Below are 10,755 nucleotides of genomic sequence, written 5' to 3'. Positions count from 1 at the left end.
TGTGCACATCAGGCAAGACTAGGACAGGCGCTGTAGTCAACTTCTCTTTCAGCGCTTCAAAGGCCTCTTGGCATTTCTGGGTCCACTTGAACTCAACCTTGTTGCCTAGCAACACTGTCATAGGTTTCACAATCTTCGAAAACCCTTCAATGAATCGCCGATAATATTCGGCCATTCCAATGAAGCTCTTGATTCCTCGGGCATCTGTTGGCGCTTTCCAGTTCAGAATGTCTGCCACTTTCTTCGGATCCACAGCCAATCCTTCTTTGTTGATTATGTGACCCAAGAACAGGACTTCACTGATCCAGAACTCACACTTGCTCAACTTCGCATACAACTGGTGCTCTCGCAATCTCTGCATTACCATCCTCAAATGATCTGCGTGCTCTTCTTCGCTTTGGGAATAAACCAGAATGTCATCAATGAATACCACCACAAACTTATCAAGGTAATCCATGAACACACTGTTCATCAAGTTCATGAAGAACGCTGGCGCATTGGTCAAACCAAAAGACATCACTGTGAACTCATACAACCCATACTTGGAAATGAATGTCGTCTTCGGAATGTCCGAAGGTCGGATCCTGAGCTGATGATAACCTGACCTCAGATCAATCTTGGAGAACACACTGGCTCCTCTCAACTGGTCGAACAGATCTTCTATTCTGGGCAAGGGATACTTGTTCTTGATTGTGACTTCATTCAAAGCTCGGTAATCGATACACATCCTTTTGGTGCCATCTTTCTTTTCTACGAACAAGACAGGGGCGGCCCAAGGCGAGGTGCTTGGCCGGATGTAACCTTTCTCTGACAGCTCATCAATCTGCTTCTTAAGTTCAACCAACTCTGGTCCAGATATTCTGTAAGCTCTCTTAAAGATAGGGGCGGTTCCAGGAAGAAGCTCTATAGCAAACTCAACTTTCCGCTCTAGTGGCATACCCGGTAAGTCCTTTGGAAACACATCCGGGAACTCGGACACAACCTTGATCCTCTCACTTAGGTCTGCTTCACTGCTATCGACAGCTATCTGATAATAACTTCCTTTCTTTGGCTCAGACGGGACTAACTCAGTCACCACTTCCTCTCTTAGTGGAGACACCAACTTGATGGTCCTTTTATCACAACTGATAACTGCCTGATACTTATCTAGCCAATTCATCCCTAGGATGACATCTATTCCCTGAGTACCCATTACTATAAGGTTGGCGGGAAACGCTATCCCCCTTATTTCCACACTTATATTCAAACAAATGCTATCGGCTCGAATTCTACCACCGGCTGAGTCGATTTGAATGGGGGTTGACATGGTAGTAATTGGAAGATTATGTGCTTCTACCCATGATGCAGTAATGAAAGAATGCGTTGCTCCAGTATCAAATAACACTTCTGCAATATGGGAGTTGACTGGAAACATACCTACTATCATGCCGGGGGTCTCCTGAACTGCTTCAGCCTCCAAGTGGTTCAGTCTTCCATGATTATAGCGCGGCTGAGAGCGATTGCCTGCTCCAGGCTGAGGCACATTCTGCTTTGCTGGGGCATTGGGGCCTGACTGCTGCTGGGCTGCCTTCTTCGGACATTGCATCACCCAGTGGCCTTGCTCTCCACAGTGGAAACATGCTCTGTTCCCAATCTGAGCTGGTGCTGCCTGATTGTTCTGCTGGTTTGCTGGGGCAGGAAGGCGAGGTGCCTGCTGATTCTGCCTCTGAAACTGACCTCCTGACTGATTGCTCTGACGGTTCTGATACTGATGCTGAGGATACTGCCTTTGGAACTGCTGATGTTGCTGAGGTGGACGCTGGTTCTGCCTGAACTGCTGAGGTTGATTGCCTGAGAAACGAGGACGATTGCTGCTTCCAGGCTGGGGTCCACTGATCTTGCGCTTACGATCTTACATCTCCTTACGCTTTCTCTCTGTCATGATTGCTCTGTCAATCAGGTGCTGGAATGTCGGGAAGGTGTGATTCATCAGTTGGTACTGCAGAGGGTCAACCAAGCCTCTCAGGAAACGGTATTGTCGCTTGGCGTCGGTGTTGACATCTTCAGGAGCATAACGAGACAATTGCAGAAACCTGTCTCGATACTCACTGACAGACAACGACCCTTGTTTGAGAGCTAAGAACTCCTCCTTCTTCACTGTCATCAGACCTGCAGGGACATGGTACTGACGAAAGCTTCCTCTGAACTCTTCCCAAGTGATAGCGTCAGGGTGGGCATGGGTGGCGAGGTAAGACTCCCACCATGATTGGGCTGCTCCTCTCAACAGACGGGGACCGTACAGAACCTTCTCCCTGTCATCGCACTAAGCGGTATACAACTCCCGCTCCACAGTGCGCAGCCAGTCTTCAGCATCCATGGGGTCAGAAGAATGAGCGAACGTTGGTGGGTGACCTCTCATGAATTCAGCACGCTTGTCTCTGGGCATCTGAGGCATCTGAGGCTGAGGTGGGGCCTGCTGCTGTTGCTGCTGCTGCTGCTGAATGGCGGCCAAAGTCTGACCGATGGCTTGAACTGCCTGAGTCTGCATCAGAAACATCTGCTCGATGGACATCGGGGGCGGGGGCGGCAGGTGCTGCTGCTGGGGCACCTCATCCTGTTGAGCGGCTCGCTCCTGCTGAGCACGCCTTCCTCCTCTGCGCCTGTTCTCTGACATCTGCAGAATGCAACCACACATCAGAACTGATCTGGCAAGTCTTGCAGCATAAGAAAAGAGTAGAGGATTCTTCAACAGCACTGAACAGATGAGCATCTTCACTGATCTCCAACACAGACCACACAACTTCTCAGATAAAGAGGAAAGGGGAATAAAAGGTTTCCCAACTATATAACTAACCCCATTAACATAATAGGTAAACCAAAATGCAGGGGATATCCACACTCTGGTGACAATCATTACAAAGATCCAAACCAAACATAGTTCATCATGACAAACATAAATGCACAGGATATAGCAAACTACCCTGTCTAACTAAGACTAACTAAAACTGAGACTAACGCTAAGACTGAAGCTTCTATGTATATATATATTTCATATTAATTACAAGATCCAACTCTGACGATCTATGGTTCTAGAGTTATCTTGGTCTTGCAGTCGGGATTGCCATAAGACTGGGATCCACGCCGAGGTGAACGGTACAGGTGCTGAGTCCCGACGGGAGCGGGGGAACCATCCTCCAGGTGACGACGTTCCGCGCGCTCAGCCCGCAGCTGGGCGATCTCAGCACGAGCCCTACTCAGCTCGTCTAGTGCATGGTCCAGCTCCGTGTTTAGCACGGCGGCTAGGTTGACTGTGCTGCTCAACCTAGGATTGCCCTCACCGACAGGTGAGACAATCACGCCTCCTGTGCTGCCAGATGGACGGCGGGGGTAATACTTTAGGTCAAGACCGTCAGCTGCCCCACCGAAAACCGAGCAGTAGTGCGAAAGCGCACGCCGTGCAGCATCTTGCATGGCTGCCTCAGCTGAGTCCCGCTCAGAGATAGAATAGTGCTCTGAGCAGGCCTCCGCACCCTGGAGACTGTTCTCCGGGCGGCGCACCAAGCAAGTTGCCTCCCAGCGGTCCGGGTAGACCCCGCGACAGTGCTGGTAGACCACACAACGATACTCGATGGACCAAGTATGCCGGTTAAGTGCCCGACGTAGCAGGGTATCGAGCGCATCGTGGAAGTGACACCCGCGAGCAGCGTCGCGAGTGATGGATCGAGCAAACCATCCTTCCAGCTCATGGTTAGCAGAGAAGTCGGTGTCGTGGCTCGAGCTGTCGTCGCCACCTCCATCGTCTGGGTCTCCTCCAGCAGCTGCTCCAGAAGCTGGGACGCCCAGTGGTGGTGCAGGGGGCGCCTCCAGAGGAAGCACAGGGGAGCAGCTCCTCACAGACTCTATCTCCTGTTGGAGCGAGAAAGAAGAGCCCTGCTGCTCCTGTCGTCGACGCTCCTGCTCCTCACGCAGGCGGTGGTGTAGTCTCTCCAAGTGGCTGGACTGTCCGGCCACGGGACGGCGAAGCGGACGCTCAGCAAGGCGGGAGGGTAAGAAGGGGATGACGGACTTACGTGCAGTGTGTCTAAGTCGAGCCATCTATAAAAGACATCGCAAGCAAAAGGGTGAGAACAGAATTAATATGACCAGCAAATAATGAATCATAAGTAAATGAAGGATTAGAATAAAACATGATTTTCAGCAAGGTATAATATATAGTAGAACATAGGTTTGATCGGTATGACCAACTTTTGAAGGGATATCAAAGTCAAGGAAGGGACAGAGGTCTATAGTCCTTAGAACGACCATTCTACTCTAGGTTAGCGGTCCTACAGTCAGCACGGCTTTGATACCACTTATGTCACACCCGGTTTTAGAAGGCAAACCGAATGCGAACCATGTACGTGCCAGGATCAGTTATTCACGTACACAGCAGTTACATAACATGGACATCATCACACAGTGCTCAAAATAGTATTAATAAGGGAAATAGTCGATTACATCATACGTCTGAGACGTCCATGTAGTCCTTACAATTAATCAAAGTGCGGAAAAGAAACGTAGATAACTGCGGCCTTCACAGGCAGCCGACTGGGGGTTGCCGCTAACCCACTCCTAGAACTCGTCGTAGTCTTGGAACTCCTGGAAGTCTCCTTCCAAAGCTTCATCTTCGCCTGAGCAGTGGTTGCAATGCTGACAACCTGGGGATGGGGGGGTTTGGTGTGTAGAGCAAGGGTGAGTACACATCAACATACTCAGCAAGTATCCTGTTTGGCTGTAGTGGACTAGCTTTATGTGGGGATAAGTCAAGCAGTTGCTTTTAGTTGGTCAGATTATTATTTACTAGTAGAAAGCCAAGTTTTAGCATTACCCAAGTTATTAACCCGATGTACCCTTTCCAAACGGAAAGAATACCACTTACCAGCACCATAGTCATAACCAAAACCATCGATTCTCATAGCCACCTGTACCACAATGTCTCTGATCAAGTACCACTAATCACTGGAGCTCCCTTGGCCGCTCATAACCGCGAGCACGACTGATATATCAGTTTTCAAACACTCTGCAGAGGTTGTGCACTTTACCCACAAGCCGTGATTCCCATTCTGCCCGGAGAGAGCTACTCCCCATTGACCACTACCTAGGTGGCCTAGCAGGGCATCACTACGTAGCCTTTACAAAGATTCCCCGGGGCTGTAGCCACCCGTTAGGTTTCCTAAATGTACCGCACTCCTCCCCAAGGGACAAATCAACCTTGGCAGAGCGAGCCGCATACACCGAGCCCCATTGACGGCACGACGGCTAAGTGAACTACATCCCGGATCCTCTAATTATTCAGCTAAGGGCACCCCATTCTACCCTCATGGTTGCACTGTTTTCCCGGGCGGTCATCCATAGAACAGGTCCTTACGGAGAGGCACTCGAGAAACCGCTCGAGCCCCCTTAAAGCCATAAGTACAACATCATAATAAGAGAAGGGAAAACAGCGTATCATAGATAATCTCATCATGTTCATTGATTAGAGTTGAGCAATAGTATAAAGCTAACTAATAATAATAATCCAACCCAGATAGGTAAACAAGGACATGGACAACAAAAGCTAGTCAATCCTTAGGTATAAATGTGTAATGCGGGAGGTGAATTAAATAATGAATAGGACAGAGATAGGTCAAAGGACACTTGCCTCCACCAACCGACTGCTGCTCAGGGGCTTCTCCTGCGAGTTCCTCGGGCTCTTCGACCGGATCGTTCTCTATGCGATTGCAAGCATACATACATTCATCCATTCAAATTGGGAAACAAACAGTACATCATACAAGGGAACAAATAAAGTGAATATGCATCAAGTATGACATTCGATATCGCATTCATTATGGTTAGAAAGAAACGGGAAAAGGTCTCGCAGGGGTTAAAGCTTATGCACTAACGATTAGTTACAATTGGTTCTAACAAAAGATTTTAGTTATATGCACTAATGGGAACCTAGTCATTTTTAGTTGATCAATATTGAACTGGATAAACAATTGATTATATGAATCAACTAGCGTAACGGAATTCCAAATTAAATTTCCTGTTTCAATAACATGAACAATGATTAACCTGCCTAAAATAAAACACATACCAGTAATAAAAATAAAATGAAAATAAAAAAGAGGGGGGGGGTTGAACCGGCCTGGGGCAGGGGCGGCTGGGCAGGGCGCGGGGCAGGGGGGCGGCCGAACTGGCGGGGGGGGGGGGGGGGGGGGGGGGCGAGCTGGGCGGGCGGGTGGCCGAACCGGCTAGGGGGCGGGGCAGGGCGCGCAGGGGCGGCGGCGGCCGAGCTGGGCAGCGGTTGGGCCGGGGAGGGGGAGGGAGGAGAGGAGGGGGAGAGGGGAGGGAGGAGAGGGGGAGGGGGACCTCACCGTGCACGGGGACGGGCGGCCGAGCGGCGGGGCGGCCGAGCTGCAGGGGGCGGCGGCTAGGGCAGGGGGCGGCGGCTGGGGTGGGGAAGAGAGAATGAGAGGGAGGGAGAGGGGTTTTGGGAAAAATAAAGGGAGGGGGGGCGGCATGGGCCAACTGGGCCCAAAGGGGCGCGGGGGGGGGGGGGGGCGGCTGGGCCGGCCAGGGCGCGGCCCACGGCGCGGGGGAGAGAAAAGGAAGAGGGAGAGAAAGAAAAAAGAAAAAGAAAAAGAAAGAAAAGGTTTTTCTTCTTTTCGAAATCCGATCTTCTTAGATGAATGCACTTACATTCCTAAGCAATCAAAGAATGCATAGTTCGGCATGGTGCATCAAACAACATAAGGTAATTTAGGGTTTTTCTTAACACGGGAATTCCAAGCCGAACCCCGCTAAAACTTTGGAAAAGGTCAAAGTTTAGCGAGGGAACGAGAAAAGAAAAGAGTAACGCCCGAATTTGGTGAGAGAAAAGAAGAAAAAATTCTACCCCCAAATTCAGGGCGTTACATTCCAAGTATACAAGAAAAAGAAAAAGTATGGAGAATATCGAAGGAAACTGTATTAAAAACTTATCATCATGAACATATGAAAGTACATTCATCCCTTTTGTGAGTTTTGGTGATTTGGATAACAACACATTTAAAGGTCTAACAAGTTTGCTAAGTGTTGAACAGGAAATTCAGTATGATGAACATACTTGAATAGTGTATAATGATCAATGAACAAGGTTCAACACAAGGTCAAATAACCAATGAGACAATGCAAATGGATATAATATGATCTCTATATTGGTTTGATTATATGGACAAGACCTGAGAAATCACTATGCATAAATATGATCATAATAGAGGTTGAAGTGATTAAGAGGATTGGTCAAGCCAAAGTGAATACGATATGAGGAACCGTGAATTGGCTTGACCATATTACTAATACTCCATATATGAATATATGAGAATCAAACTAGAGCTTGATTGATCTTAGCAGTTATATCTAGATGAAATTCAAGCAAGGTTCACAATATTGAAGAAATCATTCTCTCAATGGATGCTCAATAGGATGTGACTCAAGAATGGCTTGATAGGGTGAAGATAGCAAGGAAAGGGCTTCGAGGAACTAAGCGAAGGTGAAGGCCAAGCGACGGCTTGTAGACCGAGGTACCATGGCTAAGGTGAAGAAGAGAATACTTGCACTAAGTCGATGAACTAATCAGCTATAAAGAGTTACAACATGTTGATGCATCAGTAAGGTGACTTGAAGCCATGATTTGAACTCATATATGGTGAAATGGCACAAGTCACAGGCTCGATTTGTGTTTTCTTCAAAAGGTGAGACAAAGATGTTTGTGATCCTTATGAAGCAACACCATGGAGAAATCACACTTGAGACACCAATGACTCAAGAAGTTTACTTAATTATATTTTATTTAACTTGAGTATAGGAATCGTCGTACTATCAAGGGGGATCCATAAAGAAGGTTGGTGTTGGTACTAAAGCTCAAAATCCTTGATCTAAAACTTCCATTTTACCCTTGTTAATTCTTAGTGAAAGTATGTAGTACAACCTTTTTAAGTCTGTCTTGGCCAAAATTGCTCTCTGGAAAATACTGGTTCAGCCGGACACTCAACCGGTTTTTGTCTGGTGGAAACCGGTTCAACCGGTTTTTGCACTGTGCACTTTTTCCTGCTAGTCTGCTGTGTCAGCCACAGCTTTTTGAAAACTGGGTCAACCGGTTTTGGGACCGGTTAAACCGGTTTTTGGGCAGAAAAGTCAAAAACGGCTAGTTTTGGAGCCCCACCTATATATACTCACTCCTACCTCTCTCCCCCATAGTAGAGCACGCATAAAACTTCATTCCCAACCCGAGAAACACCTCCCACTCTCTCTTACACACCTCTTGCCTCTCCCATTTCAAATCTTTGTAGAGAAATCTTTGAGTGAGATTGAAGAGCTGCGATTTTGGTGCTTCATCTCTAAATCCTTCTTGCTTTCTTGATTCGAGCTTTGGTACTACATCGAGTTCTTTGTGGATTCGTTACTCTTGGAGCTTCTAGCTCCTAGACGACTAGGTGTCTCTTGTGAGTCTCCAAATCTTGTGGAAGACCACAAGAAAGTTTGTATTACCCTCTCGTTTGAGCAAAGATTAGTGTGTGGGCTTGACCTTTGTGGTCGGCAAAGGGAGGATTAGGGTTGAAAGAGACTCGACTCTTTGTGGGCGCCTCAACGAGGAAGTAGGGCACCTTGGTGGTGTGACCGAACCATGGGATAAATGTTGTGTCTCTTGTGTTCTTGCTCATTGTGTTTGTTCGTGTTCTTCGTTCTCTCACCATTCCGTGAAAGATTTGTTTATATCTTTTTGGTGTGTGGATTTTGAGAAGTTCCCTTCTCAAGTCTACTAATTTGAACCCTGTGGATCATTTAGAACATCTCATTTCCAAAGTTAAATGGGTGAATTTCGAGATCAATTCAGTTTTACCCAGTTTGCTTCTAGTTTTCGTTGAAATTTTTTTAACTTGCATATTCACCCCCCTCTAGGCAACTTTCAATTGGTATCAGAGCCTAATCCTCATTCTAACGCTTAACCACGTGAGGAAAAGATCATGTCAGGGGGACTAAGAAACGAAAGTGCTTCTAAGCTTGAAAAAGTTGAGGTTGCCTCGACTTTATCTTTTGGTGCAGATGTTGATCCTAGGGCAATAGATCTTGCCATGAGAATCGCCGAAATGATGTTCCTCAAAATGAAGGGAGATGAGGCGAAGAACAAAATAGAAGAAGAAAATGATCGATGGAGACCAAACGACGAATCCACCTCTTCACAAGGTTCGTCTTTCAAATCCATTTCTCATATGTGCTTTATTGCTAATGGGAGTGACAGTGAAAGCGAAAGTGAGGATGAGGAGGAGCAAGAAAGTGATAGTGAAGATGAGGATGATCTTCAACAATTCTTCGCTCAGCTAAGCAAGAAACATCGGATGAGCTTGCTCAAACTCATGAAAAGAGCGGAAGAACAAAAAGAAATGCTTCATAAGCAAGAAGACTTCCTCATCAGAAAAATCGAAGACTTAGAGAAGTTGACCAAAGAGCATGAGAAGCTAAAGTGCTCTCATGATGATTTGGTCCAAAGGTATGAAGACATTTCAATTGAGCAAATTAAAGTTGTTAATCATTCATCATATATTGCTCAATTAGAAAATAAAAATGCTATGTTCAAGAACACGATAGAAAGGCTAAATATTGAAAATCTAGCTTTGCAAGAAAAACATGATATGCTTGTGTGCTCTCATAATAAATTTATGGATTCACATATCATGTTAGAAATGGCTCATGAGGTTGTGTTAACTAATTTGAAATCATACCAACCTCACATATGCACATGTACTCAAGTAGAAACTATATTATCATGTGCTAACAAATGTTGCTCTCAAGAAAGCCAATCTTCCATTGAGCTAGAAATTTCAGGAACTAGTGATATTTCTATCACACAAGAAAATAAAGAGCTCAAGGAAGAAGTTGGAAGGCAAAGAAGGAGCTTAACTCTTTTGAAGGGAAAGTGTCATGCTCAACCTTCTCAAGATAACCGTGATAATATGGTGAAAAAGCTTGAGAAGGGGACAACCGTAGCATGCACAAAACCCCTTCAAAAGAATACCAAGCTTTCCAAGAAAGTCATGAGCAAACATCAAGATAAGAAATCCAAAGCTCATGACAAGTGCCTCAACCACGTCTCCACATGCTCCACACAAGGTAACAAACAAGCCACTCTTCCAAATAAGAGAAGATGCACTAGAAAGTGTTATCAATGTCATGAGAAGGGACATGAGATTAAGTCATGTCCTTACATAAAAGATAGTGGCTTAACTTTAGAAAGAAAGAGGCTCACTAACCATGTAGCAAACAAGAAGCAAGGCAAGAAGGAGTCTTGCAAAATTAAAAATCAGATTTGCTACACTTGCCGAAGAAAGGTACACCTATGCAAGGATTGTCCCATGAGTAAGTATCCTAAGCCTACCATGTCAATTCATTCATATTCGCTTAGGAGACCCAAAAATGACATTTGTGCTAGAAAGGTAATTAGTTCACCTAAAACTAGCACAAAGGCCATTTGGGTGCCTAAGTACTTATTAGCTAACCTTGGTGGACCCATCCAAAAATGGGTATCAAAATGTACTTAATAAGTTTTGCAGGTACCCACAAATGATATGAAGCTTTGGGGTGCTTGAGCAGATTAACTCAATTCTTATTTCAACCTATCAATCTTACATTGTCTATCCTTTAAGATTGACCCAAAGATGAATTGAGTTGTTATATCACTAACTTCATATTCATCTCTAGCAAGAACTTGTGTTG

The sequence above is a fragment of the Zea mays genome, chromosome 10 (assembly GCF_902167145.1).
Source record: "Zea mays cultivar B73 chromosome 10, Zm-B73-REFERENCE-NAM-5.0, whole genome shotgun sequence".
Lineage (NCBI taxonomy): Eukaryota > Viridiplantae > Streptophyta > Magnoliopsida > Poales > Poaceae > Zea > Zea mays.
Note: the sequence above shows the minus strand (reverse complement) of the source record.